The sequence below is a fragment of the Parasteatoda tepidariorum genome, chromosome 8 (assembly GCF_982258835.1).
Source record: "Parasteatoda tepidariorum strain Cologne lab strain chromosome 8, Ptep-v5.0, whole genome shotgun sequence".
NCBI lineage: Eukaryota > Metazoa > Arthropoda > Arachnida > Araneae > Theridiidae > Parasteatoda > Parasteatoda tepidariorum.
Genome location: NC_141762.1, coordinates 82481510 through 82499467, shown reverse-complemented (window position 1 = coordinate 82499467; position 17958 = coordinate 82481510). Strand labels below are relative to the sequence as shown.

At 26.1% G+C, this 17958-nt stretch overlaps 1 protein-coding gene and 1 long non-coding RNA gene across 3 annotated transcripts in view; both read right to left on the bottom strand.

Annotated features, from left to right (window-relative positions):
• The window catches only part of LOC107436612 (opioid-binding protein/cell adhesion molecule homolog), a 484171-nt gene that overhangs the window by 392280 nt on the left and 73933 nt on the right, over window positions 1–17958 (bottom strand). The window lies entirely within an intron of this gene.
• LOC147806482 (uncharacterized) lies at window positions 1600–5927 on the bottom strand. Its single transcript, XR_015435917.1, has 2 exons — window positions 4428–5927; window positions 1600–4177 (listed from the first exon to the last, which is right to left on the bottom strand). It is a non-coding gene; the product is annotated as an uncharacterized LOC147806482 (long non-coding RNA).

The following is a 17958-nucleotide window of genomic DNA, read 5'->3' as shown; positions in this document are numbered from 1 at the left end:
ATTTTCCTTTAAATTCTTAGTTTCTCATTTTAAAGAAATGAGGAAAATATCACTATTTGAACATTACATTAAAATTTTTAAAGTCTTAGGAAAATATTTTTATACTTTAAAGCCTTAACATTTTGATTTATAAAGTTTCTGAATTTTCAGATTTTATTCAATTAATATGTTAAATAACTATGTTTTCAGCTTTAAATATTTTCCGTTATTTATTAAGGTAAAATTAAATTATTTATGTAAAATGCTAATGGTTTTTTTGAATTGCAGTCAGGATTTGAATTATTTCCTACAAACTTAACTTATACCACTTCCTTAAATTGCTTTGAATTTTCCAGAAGCTGTTCCTCCATGAATATCCACTTCAAGATAATTTCCCCTTATCCCGAACAAGAGAAACGAGCTAAATTTATCTTCATCAAAAATGGCTTAAAATGCTTATCTCTTCTTAGAAAATTTCTATTGTTACCGTTATTCAAACAGAGTTTTGAATAACCGTATTAATTTCAGTCAACTCACTCAATTTTCCTACCTTACTTGGTTAATATCAAGGGAATAAATGGGTGTTTTATAGAGAGAAAGGCAGGCTTCGGCTTTTTCAAAGAGAAAATAGGGGTGGGTAACACACTCCCAAACCGGTTTTCCCACGGAGAGGAAATCCGAACCCTGTGATAATTGAAGTGAATCATGAGGTATTCTTTCGTTTATGTTATTATTGATAACCTGATTATGAGATATGAGCTTTTGAATGAGCCTCTTACAGAAGGGGTAAAGAGAAAAAAATTAAATCTGTTTTTTCTTTTTTTTTAATTTTTAATTTTTTATTTTATTTTAAAAGTGGCAGCGGCTGAGTGTTGTGGTTACTCTATTGTTCATTTCTCTTCATGTGCTTAATTTGTGATGGGTGATATAGTACTGCTCTCAGGAAAAATGACGTGCCTTTGTGTGGTCACGTGGTTATGGACAGATTATAGAATGTATTATGTTATTATCTAGATAATGTATATACAGGCAAGCAGATATGAATTGAGGGAAATAAAATTTAAATAATGGCATATTTTATTAATATGGGCTAGATAACCAATATTTAATGTTTTATTTTTTTCAAGTATATATATATATATATATATATATATATATATATATATATATATATATATATATATATATATATATATATATATATATATATATATATATATATATATATATATATATATATATATACACACACACAATAAGACGTCTATCGATATAGCGTAAAAAATTAACATATATTAAATAAATTTTGCTCTGAATTTATTTTCTCATGATTTTGAATCTTCAATTAGATTTATATGCAAGTTTTGCATTCCAAATAAAGTTTTTTTTTTCATTCTATATTGCTAATTTTTTCGAGTGTTCAGTTTGCGATAGGTGGGGGAGATTGTTGTGAGAAAAGGTAACATGCCGTTGTATGGTCAAGCGGCGATGGGTAGATTATAGAAGCTATTATATTTTTTATATGGCGTACAAACAGACAATCAGATATAAATCGAATAAAACAAAATTTAAATCAAATCTATATTATTATGGAGTATATGACAAACATTTAAGGTTGTATTTTCTTTCTTTCCTGCTTTAACAAAATATGATAAAACTATTCCATGTAGCGTCGTAAATTAATATTAAATTTATATAAAAGTTCTGCATTCAAAATTCAAAATTTTTTTAAATTTATAAAATTTAAAAAATTAAAATCATCAAAAATTAAACATGTTTAATTTTTGAAGGGTGATAGAGTATTCTGAGAAAAATGTAGCATGCCGTTGTAGTGCCACGTGGTAATGGGCAGATTTTAGAATCTATTATATTGATATCTAGATAATGCACATACAGGCCGGCAGTTATGAATTGAGTAAAACAAAATTTTAATAACAGAACAATTTATAAATATTGATTATCTAACGAATATATCAGATTGTTTTACTAAGTATTATAGTAAAACGTCCTTGATATAGCGTAACAATTAGCATGGATTTAATAAACTCCAATCATTTTTTCGCGAGTTTGAATATTCATTTAAATTTACATTAAAATTTTACATTTAAAATAATATTTTTTTTATTTTGTGAAAGTTTCAAAATATTTCGTAACTTACTACATCATTTGTTTTATTCGTAGGAAACACTGTACGAAAAAAATGCTGTCGTGAGTTTAGGCTTTTTTTACTTTAAAAATTTTAGAAGTGTCATAAATTACTTTGCACTTAAAATTAGTATTAGAAACTACAAAATCCTAATTGAATTTCTCTCCAATTACTTACCAAATAGAAATATCATAAAAAGATGAGGTAGTTTGTGATAATTTAACCTTTTGATGAGAAGAAATTGTCAAGAAAAAGGTATTGGGAGATAAATTTTTGAATATTATATCTACAAGTTTTAACCCGCCGAGATTTTAATTACTACTAGATGAAATGTATCAAAATAAAAAGATTTAAATGTAAAATATTTGCTCAAATAGCTTGAGTGCACTATTATTCTTAGTTTTTTTTTAAAAAAAATAGGTACATTTAACAGTTTGAAAACAGTTGGTTTGCATTTTTAAAGTGTTTTAGCGTTTTTCACTCTAAAATTTCAAATCTAATTTTTTCTTGGACTTGGTTACAAAATTATCAAGAAGTATGAGAAAAGTAAATGTCTGATTTCCTATCAATAATATTTAAATATGTAGGGCTTTTTTTTGAAAAATTAGAAGTATTTTGCTCTACATTCTTCAAAAAAAATTTCAAATAACAAGTTAAAAAAAATATCATTCCAAAATAATATTTTATTTTTGTTTCGAAATATGTATCGGGAATATCAAGAGAATCAATTACTACATCCAATTTTGATTGTAAAAGCTGACAATCATTTTTAAGTACGATCCTTAGAAACTAAATTCCCAATTATATAAGAAACTAAATTCCCAATATCTTGAGGCCTGATTGTTAAAAAAAATATCATACTAGAGAAGTGGGCTCTTTTTTGTTAAGTTGTAATTTTCTTAACAAATCACTAATGTTAATGAAATATTTTTACACGAAAATAAGTAAACGTGCAATTTAATAATACGTAACTGATTCTAAATTGTCATTATTTTTTGAATTACTTAGAATTTGATGAGCGTAGTTTATTTTACTTTCCACTGAGGAAAGTTTGGAAACATTGTTTTTTGTTTGCATAATATTTTATGTTGTGTATATTGCTGTGTTAAAAATAATATTATTCCAAATTCAAAGATCGTATAAAGCCTCTTGTCATCTTGAAAAATAAAGAATATATAACTGAAATTGAATTGACTGGATAACTCGATAACTGGAATTGAATATATAACTGGAATTGAATATATAACTGGAATTGAATGACTGGAACTACTGGAATTGAATTTGTTTACAAAGTTCTGACATTATGCTTACAACATAAGAAAATCAGTTACATCAACTGAATATACATCAACTGAAGAAAAAAAGGAATATGCTTCCAAATTCAAAAATTATCATCATATATAGAAAACATTAATACATAGATTTATGTCTTTAACTGTAACTGAATTTGATAATTAAGTTATAAAACTATGCTTACTAAATACAAAAAAAATGATTATTTTGAAGTAATTTTATAATTTAAATTTAAGTAAACAAAAATTTGATAAAAAAAAGTTAGCAAGGAGAAAGATAATTCTACCAATTAAAGATAATTCTACCTAGTTCAGTAATTTTTTGATGCAACTGATCTATTGTACGGTCGCATCCTAAAAGCTGTAAAAAATGAAAATAAATAAATAAAAAAAGTCTTCTTCATAAGCGTACTGGATATTTGCCAGTTTCATCTCCGAGGGCAAGCCTAAATTTAAGAATGTCTTTTAGTTTCATTCCTTTCCTCTTCCTTCTTACTAACTTCTTATTTCTATCTTTTTATTCTTATCTGCTTTTATTTTTGTTTCAAAATGCATGTGAATTTAAATGACAAGGTGTGGCTATTAGTTTCCATGACTGATCTAAGAACCCCTGAAAATGAATCGCATACTCAATTAATATTACGTGGAATGCATGCCCATTTAATGCTGTGTAAATTAGATAGCTCTTTAACGTAATGTGAACTGCGTGCCAATTTTATGTGTTTTAACGTAACCAAGAGTACTTTGTAATGTATTACATCTGTGTTAGGACTTAAAATCTGTTTTTATTTTTGTTTCAAAATGCATGTGAATTTAAGTGACAATGTGCGGCTATTAGTTTCCATGACTGATCTAAGAACCCCTGAAAATGAATCGCATACTCAATTAATATTACGTGAAATGCATGCCTATTTAATGCTGTGTAAATTAGATAGCTCTTTAACGTAATGTAAACTGCGAGCCAATTTTATGTGTTTTAACGTAACCAAGAGTACTTTGCAATGTATTACATCTGTGTTAGGACTTAAAAGTTTCAGATATGACTTTTAAAAAAACTTTAATCGAAATTCTCTTTCATACTAACTTTGAAGTTTTCTGATAGAACATATTACCTTGGAATCTTGTTTCTCAAACACTTTCAGGAGTTTTGTTTCCACTATTGAATAAATTGCTAAAGAAACAAGGCTTAAGGGTATTGTAGACATTTAGAAAGATCTCAATGGCTCGAGAGGATGACCTCAAATATGCAGGTTAATAAATGCAGAATGCAGACGATATTTTAAGTTACGAAATTGAACACAAAAAAATTTACGTTCTCTAAATAAACGTGCCTTTTTTTAGGCGTATTCGGATTTCTGAATCCCAAAATAGGTAGCCATGATCTGGTAAATATTGTCCCAATAGTTTGGCCAAGAGAGCACCCCTAAGTTTGAACCCCTTAATGTTAATTTTACATTTTTTACTTTGGAAATACGAATGGAATATTCCCTAAAATATCGTCTGCAGACATTAGTTAGCACATCTGAGGTCATCCTTTTGGGCCATTAAGATTGAATCCTAGAACGTGAAAATTTGATCACTAGATTCAATGTTATGCACGGTGGACCTTTCTTCATTTGTGCACTGTACGAGTGCTCAAAAAATAAATAAATAAGCAAAACACCTTGAATAACTTTTAATTTAATAATTAGATTTTCCCTTACTAGGACTCAATTGTAATAGTGGGGGGGGGAATAACCTGAAATACTCGAATTAATTAGCGCAGACGATATTTGAAGTTACGGAATCAAACCAGTTGACCAGTGAACTAGTGAACTGCTAGTTTCAATAAAACATTTACATTACGAACGTATATTAAAATTATTTATTTAATTAGTAAGAAAAACTCTCAGATTTTAAGTGCAAAGAGATGGCGTGACGTTTCAGAAAGCGCTACGAAAGAAAACATATTCCGAATTTTAAAATAATGTCAAAAGTTGGATGAGTTTCTAGAGTAATGTAATACTCTTACCTCCTTCATTTTAATTACTTTAAGATTAAATAATATTACAAAGATTTGAAACAAGGTTTGTATGAAAATGGCTTTTTACAGAATTTTACCACCTGGATTATAACCTAGGTTTTCGTTTTTAAAGAAAACATAATCTATCAATCAAGCTTTCCATTTAAAGGACGTAGTGTTAGAAAATAGATCTTATGAAATTTTGGATTTTGTGACAGATAAAACAGAATGTATTCAATGTTTTAAATTATTCGCTAATTAATTTTCTTTTCGTTATTAAAGTAATTTAGGGCTAGAAATTTTAATGTTTTTCCTGTTTAGAAACATTATAATTTTCTCAATCACTGATAGTTTATGTAACATAAAGTAATTTCAATTGTAAAACAAGTGCAAACTCATATAAAAATATTTGATATGTTTTGTAGTTTTGTGTGTGTGTGTGTATCTATAAGAAAAACACTTACTTCAGTGCAATCAGTCATAATAAAACAGTAGATAGGATACATACCTGTAAAAAAAGAAGAAAATTATTTTAACATTGTAAACTAAATCATTTGTACGTATAAATGAATAAATTAAAAATTTATTCTGCTATTATTGGGGTATTAAAAAATTTTAAAAAAATGCTCTTCTTCGAAAATTTTGGTGAATTATTTGAAGCTATTTTATACCGGTATTGTAAGCATATGTTTCAAGCTTTTATACATTTATTAAAATTGAAAATTTTAATACGAAAAACTCATTACTTGTCAATTACTTTTATTAATGATTACTATCTGATATGTAATCTATAGGATAACCAAAATCAGGAGAAAAAAATTTATAAGTCGTAAAGAAAGACTGAAGAAACAAATTGTTTTTACAATTGCCTATTTACAAATATATCTATTTGGAAAGCATAAACTTCAAAATTGCCCATCATAATTCCGCAAGCAAAAATTAAATTAAAGCCTTAAAATTTCCAGCAGCCTCATAAGAAAATTTTCATCACTGCTTTAACTTTTCTTGGTTGTGGCTACCCACCCTGTATTTAAGAAATTTTTTCCTCAGTCGAGAACTGGCACCAAAGTTTAAATTTAGGTACATCATAGTAACTGATCGAAAATATAAATTTAAAATAATTCAATTTTAAAATATTGGTCCTATTCATTCCATGGAATACCTTACAAAATCATTTTTCACGATGCCTGAAATACTGGTTTGTCAAAAATACAGAATATGGTAAAATTTATTGTATTTTTGGCTCTATGGAAACGCCAAAATTGTCTGTAATTTTATCCTAGCATTTTGATAACGATATTACAAAAATAACAGTAAATAAATTTTTAATATGTGATAAAATTTGGTAATTTTATCACGAAACTTTAAAGCCTGGCATGAATACCCTTCATTCGGTAAAATTTTTACTTTTCGGTTTTGTATTTTTTACCAAATAACTGGTAGTAAGAATTTTTCTTATGAAACCTTTTATGTAAACCTTACTATATGAACTGAAAAATTAACAAATCAATGGTTCAAATAGCATTTTTTAAACAGAATTAGGTTTATGATTTTTACCAGAAATGTCATTACCATATAGTACTGTAATTCAACCAGATTTTTTTTTTGTCATATTTCGGCAAAATTGATAAGTTCAATCTGGAAAGATTAAATCATTAAATAGATCTTCATTAGCTGAAATTTTTTTTCAATCTTAAAAAGAAAATGTTTTATATAAAATTAATGAAGCTGTGTAACATACTCGTTTTGATAAATGGGATATATTAAAAATGAAAAGTTTTAATATTTTTTTTGTCGGAAGGTGTATTTTTCTTACTTCAGAAATTGAAGTTCTGATAGTGTTTACATTTGCCATTAAAGAGAAATCAGTAATAGTAGTTGATGGGAGACAAATTTTTACCTCACAACTTGATTCATGTTTCGTGACAACTTGCCATTTGTCGTTAAGAAGTGGTGAGGTGTATTTTTTTTCGTGTTCTTTCTTCATGTACTGCTCGTGTATGTACATCATTTATAAGAGTTGGCGCAGCTTTAAAAAACATCATCTAATATTTTTTTTGCGATTCAACTTTTAGCGTTAGACCAACTATTCTCCCATGTACTGTATACTTATGATGGCAAGCACAGTTCCACTACTTTCATGCCGCTTCCACACACCTATTAACTTCTCATTTATTATTCAGGTGAACAAGCAGTGTAAAATGAAAAACTTTGCATATGAAAAACTTCTGTTGCTTTCAGAATACTTAATTTATGTGTCGTCAACTAGGGGAAAGTGTAGAAAACTTATCTTCGAAAAAGAAAAACTTATGGTAAAGTAATAGTTACCAATGAAGTTTTATTAAAATTATCATATATTTTTGTACTAATATGAATAGTTAAAAAATCTATTTCGGAGCGTTTTTGTCACTTCAAACTGTCCAGAATAGAAATATTTTTTCTTATATTTAATGTGAAATTCAGTGTATTAGTTTTATACATCAATAAAAGTTTTTTTTTTATTCATGATTTTTTGGAATATTGAAAAGAATTACAAAACTGATGTCAAAGGGCTGATGATTTACATATTTCAAGGATCTAAATTTTAGTATTTGTAATCAATATGTTATAACACAATGTTATAACACACATGTGCATTTGATTTTTATGTAAAATATGTTATTTTAATTTATACGAAAATTTTAAATTATTGTGTAATTTATCAATAATTTATTAAACAATCCGCTTGGGTGTATAAAACTTACTAATAAGCGTGAATTTGGCATTAAGAGGAAAATTATATTTTTAACTGTTACACCATGTAATTTCAAAGAATAATGAATATTTTTTGCAATGTATAGTTTGATGTGAAAAATTTAAAAGCTGTATGTCTTACTAAATAAGTAGAGAAAATCTTTGAACATATTTAATAAATCTATATTTAAAATCTCTATAACTTCAAACTTTAATTAAGTTTTTAATTAAACGAAGTAAGAAATCATCACGGGATTTTATATTTTAGGAATTTTGTAAATTTTCTTTACAATATTTAAAAATTTGCTTAAGCTATGCATTAAAAAATCGATCATAGGTTTGTTTTTTTAACAAATTTAAGATAAATGGTTTTCCGCATAAGTGATTTAAGTGTTTACAATTGTATGGAAATCCAAACCTTTTTTGATTGAAAATAAATCCACTTTTAGCAGTTTTCAGTGAAAATAAAATTTTGAACTTGCATTTGCTTACAAAAATTAATACCACTAGCGATACAGTTCTGATACATGATATTTTTAAATTAGAATTTCGATTGTTATACATTTATTGTGTAAATTAAAAATATGCAATTATTCATAATTGAAAAAAAATTAATTCAGGTCTTACTAAATAGTATAAAAAAGTTAATATTTATTTATTTTTGTTGACAGTTTAAACAATTCCAATAAAACATAGTGAAAATTAGAATTAAGGTATTATAAGTATTATTAAAAAAGATGCGGGATTTCAAGTTTATTTTATCAGAAATTAATATTAGATTAGTGCAAAATAATAATTCATCTATTAATTTCTCTGTGAAAATGTAACTAAATTGATGTTTACAAAATGTTTGCAACTTAATTATAAGTCGCAAGGATATAAACAAACACTAAAACAAAATTGAATATTAAATGCCCAAATGAAATTTATCTGGTTTAAGTGATTTTGTTACAAAAGAAAATACGATATTGCATCTGAAAATGAATTTCAAATAACCCTCTTATGTTTATCAGATAGAAATAAATATGTTACTTAAATGATATGTAACATTGAATGCCTATGTGATTTTCCCACATGTTTCAAAAATGTTTAATGGGTATAAAATTTATAAAAAGAAGGAAATATATTGTTGAATATTGAAATGAAATTTAAATGCTTCTAAAAACGTTTCATAGATATTAGTAAATTTATAACAGGAAGAAGATATGATATTTTAATTCCAAATGAATTTAAAATGTTTCTAAGTTGTTAAGCAGCTTTCAGCAAACTTATTTCAAAAATAAAAGGTTGTAATGAATCGGCAAATTAACTACGAATATTCTTTAAATGTCTGTTAGATGCAAGTAAACAAGTTACATAGACGAAATATGATATTGACTGTTAAATTGAATTTCTCTAAGAAAAATTCAATTTAACAGTCAATATCATATTTCGTTTAAAGTTTTAATAACTCTAAGAAAATTTAATACAAAAAGAAAATATTTCGAAGAATTTGTAAACATGCAATCTTTTCATATATGAAACAAAATATGAAAAATCTAAACTGATTTTGTTTTTTCAGTTTATTTATTCCGTTTTCCTCAAAGCGCTTTTTATTAGAATTGCAAAACAAAAAATAAATAAATAAATAAAATAAATAAGTAATTATAAGTAATTTAGTATGGGCATTAACAAAATAATCTTGATATACAATGAATTATTCAATAACAAACGGATTTGATATTGCTTATCATTTTTTGGATATTATTTATTGTTTGTTGTTTATCACAACATTAAATTATCGGTATCATGTTGTATTCATGCTTGAAAATATTCTCACGAAAATTCCATCTGTGAAAACACCCACGTATTACAAAACAACGATTTTTTCTCTTAATGGATTTAATATTATAAAAAGTAGCGAAAAGAAACAAGTCAATACTTTTTCTCATTTCTACCGCGTTATGGTAATGTTTCAAGACCAAACACTACCCGAGTTATTTCATCCAATATCAGAATGCATGAATGCTACTTTGCTGTATTCTGTAGATGGCGGCAGGGAAAAGATATAGATTGGACGTTGTACTCTGTGGATCTTTTTCACTGTTAGCTATACTCAGTCGACGAAAAAGAATTTCCCCGAGGAATATTCGAATAGGGTACTTCGAATTTTCTCATACTGGTCAGAAAACGAGACAAAAGAAAGTTAAACTACATTCAAACGAAGAACGAAAAAAGTTTTATGATATCTTTTCAAGACTATTTTCTGGAGTCATGAATGACTAAAAAAATAAGGAATTGAAATTCATGCGAAAAAGAATGTTTTGTATTCTGACTTGCCAAGGGAGAATTTATGGAGGAAACTTGAAATTCAATATTTTTCTGATATCCTATTTCGGAATACCAATGATCCTAAACAATACAGGAATACGGGAATATTTCTTTGCCGGATTAATTCTTCTACGGGAATAACTGTTTGTCAACAATTATCTTCTGCAATAAGAATAATTCTCCATCAACAACAATCATTATAAACATAAACATTAAAATCAAGATTTTTTTTCAGAAGCAAACCATTCATAGCCATTCTCTATGATTGACTTTTTGAAGTTGTATCCTATTTACCTTCTAGGAAATGAAAATCTCGCATTTGATGAATCAGCAATCATTGAGCAGCATTTTGTTAATTTTGAGAATCATTTCTTCACAAAATCACGAGCTTTGAGACAACGCGAACTCTAATTATATGGCGAAAATATTTCTTCAACTTGAAACCTCAGCGTACTGCATTGACGGAGATTGTAAACTAGAATGACGAAACTGGGATGAACCCAAGACGATCGAAGATAAAGTGACGACATATACCGTCCCTCTGTATAGTGATCAAAGTATTGGTCTTGTTGAAGAAGATCCTGGGTTAGAAACCCGCTTCGAAAATGGGTGTGATTTGTCTCTCTGTTCAATCTGTTCTTCTTGTTTTGTTAGGGTGACATTGATTTACCTATGTGGAGCCCACGATAATGTGATTATTACTGGGCACTATGAAATTTTTCTGAAAGAAAATGGTATGACGAAATCTTTCTTTAATTTTGACGAAATTTGTTTCTTTTTGGAAGTGACAAAAGTTATTTCGACGCCTTGACGGAGCATATAACATGAAACGGTGTTATTTTTAAATAATTTTTAAATACAATACTATACAATATCAGTGGGATAATATAATACTTAATCGAGATAAAATACGCAAGGGAATTAGTTAAAAGACAATTCTCCTAGAACTTATATTTTGCATCCTTGAATAAAATGTTAAGCGAAAAATAATTAATAATATTTTGGAAGGAAATACTCTTCCGACAAAGAGATTTCAAGCGTGCATTGATAAGTAATCATTAACAAAGCTTTTGTTTGCATTCCACGATGCTCATTTGTTTGCTGTATGGTTGATTTATGTGAGTTATCTTCATTTTTTGTTCGTTTGAAACGAGAACAATTGGTTGATAACTGTTTCAACTTAATTATTTTGCAATTGAGAAATAACAGAATAGACTTGATAGAATTTTTAATAATTATTCAAATAATTTATTAATTCAATTTATATTTGCATTCAACAATCAAGTTTTATGATAGTTTAAAAATTAATGTTTGAGTTTGAATAATTAAAATAGTTCATTGTAATATTATGCTATTGCTTCTAAGTATTTTAAATCAATTTATGTTTATTCAATTCCATATAATAAATAATTGAAATATTCTAAGCAAACAGGTAAATTATTTTTGTACATCAGTCTAAACTTTTTTGTATATATTTAAAATAAGTTAGAAATTTTAATCTCATTTAAAAAAAATAGTTTAATATCTGGTAGTTTTCTCACAATATGATAAATAAATGCCAAAGATGATTGGCAATTGCAATATGAATGATATTTTTTTTGTTTGTTTTTTAAAATGATGTATTCAACGGAAAATAGTTCGAGTCTTGTAAAAAATTAATTAGTTGAAAATGGTGAATTTAAAATGCCATGTAATTACAATTGTAGGAATAAAAAAAACATTTAGCATTTCACATATTTTCATATCTGATTTTTGCTGAGGCAATTAAAATTTTGAATCTTTTTTTTTTGCTTTTGTTTAAATAAATGAATTATCATTTTCAGGAATTTATAAAATAATATTTCAGTTAACTTAGAGATATGCAATAATTATTTACAAAATTGAAAAATATTGACTTCGGTTTAATTGAGTTTAGCTCTTTTCCAAATATTTTTATAAAAGAGACAGTTTTCGAAAAATGAATATTAAGAACACAAGTTAATAAGAATTAGACGCATTATAACAGTAAAAATTTTCCATGCAGATAATTAACATTAACTGCGACTGTCGAATTATGAGTTAGCATCTGCATATCATTCGCAATCAAATTTAGTTTTTATGGTTAAAAAATAAAAAGATAAACTTTCAAAATAAATAAATTAATTAATGAATAAATAAATAAATTAATGAATAAATAAACAAATTATTATAAACAAGCTGTTTTTTAGCGATCTTACAGCTTCAAAAATAAGTGATCACGTAATGTTGTAACTAAAATTAGTCAATGAAAATAATTTAAATAACGTATAATTTATTTTTAATAATTGATGCTGCAAAATTCGAATTAAATTATTTTAAAAGCTTCATTAAACTAGAGAATTATTTTCCACTACTTTTTAAGAGTAAAAATGCTAATGTTATAATACTTATTTGTGCATAATTTATCTAAATCATGTCATTGATCACTCACATGCTTTAAAAGCGCGAGCATTTAATCCCCTTCATCATTTTTTAATAACTTCAGAATTTCATTCTTTTATTGGAATTATGAAATTAATGTTCTCATCAGCATGAATCAAATTTATTTATTTAAATTTATATGTATATAGAAGGATTTTGAACATTTTTGAAAAAAAATATTATGTTAATGAAATTAAATTTCCTTTCTCCACAAATTGCAGATTATTATTTCCCTAAACATTAAATTATTACGCGTACTTCCTCGTATGCTCAATTAGACTGTTGTCAAAGCAATGCGAAACTATTATGCATTCTATGATTGGATACCGCATCTAAAATGTAATCTATAGGAATATAGTGTCAGTACAATTGCCATTGTAGCGTTATTGTATTGCAATGGATTGCCGATCTCTACGTGGCCATTGGTTACACTCTCTAGTGAATCTTAATAAGCCTATTTCATAGTAATCACAGCTGAGCATAAAAGCAGTTATGCTCTATTCAAGCTACGTTTCTACCGTTTATGATATTAGTTTAATAAATATAGTGGAAATTATGTTACAATTAGCGAAAAATAACAAATTTACACTCAACAATTATTTATTTGTTTGAAGCTTTTGATAGTAAAACTAAAACATGAATTTGAAATTTTTATGTATTCCATATTATTTCAAGTCGCTGTTGATTATTTACAGTTTCAATTAAATGCAAATATAGTTACAGGTCAATTATATACGAAATAACTTTGTTATAAATTGATTGCAATAGTTTTTTAATCATGAACTTTTAACAGTTCTAGATTCGATCTCAAGGAAACGGAAAAGAAGCGATTTAACAAAACAAAACAGGAAAAGAACCAAATCACCATTATAATTTTTTTAAAGTTTTCGCTTTACGTGCCATGCATCTTAAAATAGTAGTTAACTCATAAAACAACTCTTAAATGATACATTTTAAAAACTCACACAGTGTAACAGATTTTAGTAACCGAAATTACAATATATTCAGTAATGTATATTTTTTATTTCACTAAAATTTATCCATACAATATTGGCGGTTAATGAAAATCATAGTTTTAAATTAATAAATATAAAAAATTTAGCTCTAAAGTAATTAATTCAATAAAAAGTACTTGGAGAAGAAATATTACAGAAGAATTAAGATTTCATGAACTAAGTTTGGTACAAAAAATTTTAATAGCTGAATAATTATAGCTTAAAAAATTATTTGATCTGCAAATGACAATAGAGTAATTAATATTAATTGAAAAGGAAAATTAAGAAAAATAGTAAAATTCAGATAAAAAATGTGCTAAATAGACTTTTTTTTGGTTTGCATAGCATTAATTACAGCTTCTATCTATTTAAATTTATATTTATAATCATATTATATATATATATATATATATATATATATATATATATATATATATATATATATATATATATATATATATATATATATATATATATATATATATATATATATATATATATATATATATATATATATATATATATATATATATATATATATATATATATATTGAACTAATATTTCAGTTTAATTTTAAAATATGGACTTTTTGAAAGTTAAACTAATTTCAAATTGCATGATATTTCCGGAAATGCGTTGGAAATTTATTATTTTGCTCAGTAAAGGCATTAATTTTAATAATTGTGTTTTTATGCGGGTAATTCGTGAAGTAATTTCATTTAGAAAAAACCTATAATATATAGAGACTCCCTCGGTTAACTAATTATTTCTCCAAAATCATAACGGATATTACCATCTATATCTACCAAAAATAAAGCCGTAATTGCTCAGTGGTAAAAGTAATCAGTATGTCATTGTGAAAGGCTGAGGTTCAACCCTCAGTACTCGGAAGCTGAACAAGCTTTTCTGTCATGGGTACTAGCTTGTTTGGTTAGTAAAGGTGGCTTCTGCGCAATACAGACCCCATTATCACAGTCCCGCATTTGGTCGTAAAACTTAGGAGCCATAATCTCAACACGAAGAACAAAATTCGGATAAAATTTTAGCACTGCATGGTTATTACATATCTAAGAAAAAAATAATAATTCTGGTTAAAAAAAATTTACGTTATTTAAACCATTCATTTGCACATTTTTCCATTCATATGGCAACGGCTATCTGTAAATTCTGGTTTTTAAAATATAGTTTTTCTTACCATGCCTTTAGTAAATAATCTGAATCAAAAGTAACATTTAAACGAAAAAATGGTTTTCATTATCCTGATAAATTACCCAATTTTATCACACGTTTTAAAGCCAGAATTTATTATTAATTTTACCAAAATCGTTGCCAAAGAGCTTTGGTAAAAATTAGGGAGCTGTCTTATTGGTTCCATAAAGCCAGAGACACGGAAATTTTATAATATCCTGGTAGTTTTAACCACAATTTTATCTTAGTGCGTTTCTCAGTCCCCACAGTAAGCTGGTAAGGAAATTTTCTACTGGTTTAAAATTGTGGGAGTTAAAATAAAACATAGATTTTCTTTCATTAAACATTGCTTACCAAAAGTTTTCGATAATGTAAAGAATAAATATCTAAATATTTGAATAAATAAGAATATTTGATGTATTTCAGTATCTTCAAATTTTAACTATCCCACATCAGGTTGAAAAAGAATTTTCAACCGGTTTAAAAATATGTTAGTCCAGAGAAAATATAGATAATTTTTTACTAAATAGTGTATAACGAATTTCTTCAACAATGTGAAGAATTAATATCTAAATAATTGAATGAATAAGAATATTTGATGTATTTCAGTATTTTCAAATTTTAACTATCCCACATCAGGTTGAAAAAGAATTTTCAACCGGTTTAAAAATATGTTAGTCCAGAGAAAATATAGATAATTTTTTACTAAATAGTGTATAACGAATTTCTTCAACAATGTGAAGAATTAATATCTAAATAATTGAATGAATAAGAATATTTTATGTATTTCAGTATCTTCAAATTTTAACTATCCCACATCAGGTTGAAAAAGAATTTTCAACCGGTTTAAAAATATGTTAGTCCAGAGAAAATATAGATAATTTTTTTACTAAATAGTGTACAATGAATTTCTGCAACAATGTGAAGAATTAATATCTAAATAATTGAATGAATAAGAATATTTGATGTATTTCAGTATCTTCAAATTTTAACTATCCCACATCAGGTTGAAAAAGAATTTTCAACCGGTTTAAAAATATGTTAGTCCAGAGAAAATATAGATAATTTTTTTACTAAATAGTGTACAATGAATTTCTGCAACAATGTGAAGAATTAATATCTAAATAATTGAATGAATAAGAATATTTGATGTATTTCAGTAATTTCAAATTTTAACTATCCCACATCAGGTTGAAAAAGAATTTTCAACCGGTTTAAAAATATGTTAGTCCAGAGAAAATATAGATAATTTTTTACTAAATAGTGTATAACGAATTTCTTCAACAATGTGAAGAATTAATATCTAAATAATTGAATGAATAAGAATATTTGATGTATTTCAGTATTTTCAAATTTTAACTATCTCACATCAGGTTGAAAAAGAATTTTCAACCGGTTTAAAAATATGTTAGTCCAGAGAAAATATAGATAATTTTTTTACTAAATAGTGTACAATGAATTTCTGCAACAATGTGAAGAATTAATATCTAAATAATTGAATGAATAAGAATATTTGATGTATTTCAGTATCTTCAAATTTTAACTATCCCACATCAGGTTGAAAAAGAATTTTCAACCGGTTTAAAAATATGTTAGTCCAGAGAAAATATAGATAATTTTTTTACTAAATAGTGTACAATGAATTTCTGCAACAATTTGAAGAATTAATATCTAAATAATTGAATGAATAAGAATATTTGATGTATTTCAGTAATTTCAAATTTTAACTATCCCACATCAGGTTGAAAAAGAATTTTCAACCGGTTTAAAAATATGTTAGTCCAGAGAAAATATAGATAATTTTTTACTAAATAGTGTATAACGAATTTCTTCAACAATGTGAAGAATTAATATCTAAATAATTGAATGAATAAGAATATTTGATGTATTTCAGTATTTTCAAATTTTAACTATCCCACATCAGGTTGAAAAAGAATTTTCAACCGGTTTAAAAATATGTTAGTCCAGAGAAAATATAGATAATTTTTTACTAAATAGTGTATAACGAATTTCTTCAACAATGTGAAGAATTAATATCTAAATAATTGAATGAATAAGAATATTTTATGTATTTCAGTATCTTCAAATTTTAACTATCCCACATCAGGTTGAAAAAGAATTTTCAACCGGTTTAAAAATATGTTAGTCCAGAGAAAATATAGATAATTTTTTTACTAAATAGTGTATAACGAATTTCTTCAACAATGTGAAGAATTAATATCTAAATAATTGAATGAATAAGAATGTATGAGATATTTTAGTATATTTCTTTAAATTTTAATTTCCTAATGCCCACAGCAGTCTGGTAAAGGAATGGCTGGTTTAAAAATATGCCAGTGGAAAGAAATTTATAAATTAAATTATTTTTTACTAAATAAAGTTTACCAAAATTTCTGGATGATAAAAAAAAATAAATATCTGAGCAATTAAATGAAAAAGAATGCATAAAATATTTAAGTATATTTCTCTTAATTTTAAGTAATAACAATAACTTGATTTTTTTTTGCTGCTTTCTAAGCATTAACCGAATGAGATTTCTTTTAAACGATGCATTAAATTCTGAAAACGAACTTGAGTGAAGCACCACAAACTCTTAACTTAACCTTCGTGAGTCGTATTTCTAAGATCTCATTGTATTCTGCTCACGAAATAAGAAAGCGAAATGACTGTCGACCATAGATTGTTTTTATTTGTTGTGTTGGCCGAGTATCTTTCACTACGTGTGTGATATAAAAGTGAATTGGGCAAACAGTAAATAACGAAACTAGTTATCTGGAGTCAAATTATAAGAGGAAAGAAAAGTTTTGTTTTTGCCAGTGTTTTTAGCTTCGAAAGTTTAAGATTTTAACCGAATAGAACAAAAACAGTTTTTA